The sequence below is a fragment of the Sinocyclocheilus grahami genome, unplaced genomic scaffold, assembly GCF_001515645.1.
Source record: "Sinocyclocheilus grahami isolate Dianchi unplaced genomic scaffold, SAMN03320097.WGS_v1.1 scaffold310.1, whole genome shotgun sequence".
NCBI classification, from domain to species: Eukaryota; Metazoa; Chordata; class Actinopteri; order Cypriniformes; family Cyprinidae; genus Sinocyclocheilus; species Sinocyclocheilus grahami.
Window position 1 is genome coordinate 399,529 of NW_015505489.1, and position 2,459 is coordinate 401,987.

Genomic DNA, 2,459 nt, shown 5'->3' on the forward strand with positions numbered 1-2,459 from the left:
GGGCGGGCGGGGGGGGGGGGGGGGGGGGGGGGGGGGCAGGTTAACAGGTTAACCTCAAACGCTTGTCTTATCTAGCTCTGCGTGAACTCTGTACATTCCGGTTCATGACAGTTAAGGTATGTCGAAAAACTCCTATCTCATTTTCTCCTCCAACTTCAAAATCGTCCTACATCGCTGTTTTACCTTTTTTTTATAAAGAGTGTTTGACCTTGTTTGCATGTTCAATTGTAAACACTGTGTCGGTACTTCTGCAGTGATGTCCCATAGGAAAGAAAAATCAAAAGTGAGGGGGTTGGGTCCGTTCCCCTGATCCGTTCCGGCGGATGACGCAGCACGTATGCGCAAATGCACGTTCCTCTGAGATATGCTAGTCTCACAAGTTTGTTTATATGAGCAAAGGAAGCTAAGCTTCCTTACTTTAGCAAAGGAAAACCAGTCTCCTCTTGGTTTATATCGAAATCCTCTGTCATTTTTCTTTGCAAATCCTCGGTTTGTACTTCTAATTCATGACCGGCGTTTTGTTTTGTTTTGTTCTCTCTCCACGTTCGTCACTAATCATGCAACGCCGACGTCTTACATCACCCGCCGGAACAGCTTCAGCATATGACAGATAACGGAAGTGAGAGAAAATTGTTTATTACGTTTGAAATTTTGATAATTTTCTTACAAAAACGCATGGATTCGCTACAGGAGGCCTTTATTCACTCCCCGGAGCGGTGTGAGGCACGTTTATTATGAATGCGCGTGCTTTATTTGACGACTTGTGGACTGTTCAACTGCAACACCCGCTGACTGCAATGATAGAGCTTGGAATAGCCAGGACAATTTTTAATATAACTCTGACTGGATTCGTCTGAAAGAAGAAATTCATATACACCTAGGATGCCTCGAGTGTGAGTAAAACACAAGCTAATTTTCATTTTTGGGTGAACTAACCCTTTAACATCTCAAATATTTCTCCTAGAAAGTTACTTCAAGATCGAACTGAGATTTTTGCTTGAGACTCCTGCTTCTCAAACTTGTCTCCTGAAAACTCGAACACTCTAACAATGATCTCTTTAAAGCTTTAAAAGAGATCTCAACAACATCACACACTGTGCTCAGACATTTCTCCTAGTCTAAAGACTCTGGTGGTCTCATATTTATCTCCTCCAAAGTTTCAAACAAGATATCAACAGCATCACACACTGTGCTCTCCTCAGCTACAGACTCTGGATCTCTCGCATTTGTCTCCTTTAAAGCTTTAGAAGAAATCTCAACAAAATCACACACTGTGCTCAGATATTTCTCCTTAGCTAAAGACTGGTGGTCTCACATTTGTCTCCTTTAAAGTTTTAGAAGAGATCTCATCAACATCACACACTGTGCTTGGATTTTTCTCTTTAGCTAAATAATCTGGGGGTCTCATATTTGTCTGCTTTAAAGCTTTAGAAGAGATTTCAACAACTTTACAAAGTGTGCATCAAGTGAAGTACTTGAAAGGCACTAAATAAAGGGGGAAATAATAAATTCAGAGTTAAAGGCTATATTGAGAGAGAAGAAACAAGAAAACAAGAATAATGTTACTTTTTATAAGACAATGTTTATGTACATAGGCACATAATTTGTTGTTGGAAATACCTTAATCAATTAATCAAAACTGATTTACAGAAAATTTTACCCTGGAGCTTTCTTTGCTGAAAGGCACATACATGGCTTTTGTCTCAGTCTTTATTATTAATTGACTAATTTGATTATTAATACATATTATATGGTAGACATGTTTGAACTCATAGAGGTATTTGACTTGGTGCACACTTTGTAAAGTTATTGAGAGCACTTCTAAAATTTAGAGGAGACAAATGTGAGAGCTCCTGAGTCTTTAGTGTAGGAGAAAAATCTGAGCACAGTGTGTGATGTTGTTGAGATCTTGTTTGAAACATTGGAGGAGACAAATATGAGAGATCCAGAGTCTTTAGATTAAGAGAAAAATCTGAGCACAGTGTGTGATGTTGTTGAGATCTTGTTTGAAACATTGGATGAGACAAATATGAGAGATCCAGAGTTTTTAGATTAGGAGAAAAATCTGAGCACAGTGTGTGATGTTGTTGAGATCTCTTCTAAAGTTTTAATGGAGACCATTGTGATAGTGTTAGAGTTTTTGTCTCAGGAGACATTTGAAAAGCAGGAGACTCAAGCAAAAGTTTCCATTCGATCTTAAAGCAACCTCATCTCTGTCTAGGAGAAATATTTGAAATGTTAAAGAGATCTCTTTTTTATTTTATTTTTCTTCCCTCTGGTTAGCTTCAATGTCATTTATCCACACCATTTCAATCAAAGACAATACATGCATTGTCATATCTGAAGTTGTTTTATGTAGACAGTGTTTTATTGCACAATGATTTAACAGAGGAAACTATAACCTATATTTACATACATGCAAAAATGGGCTGTACAAGACAAAATTTTAATGCTAATCA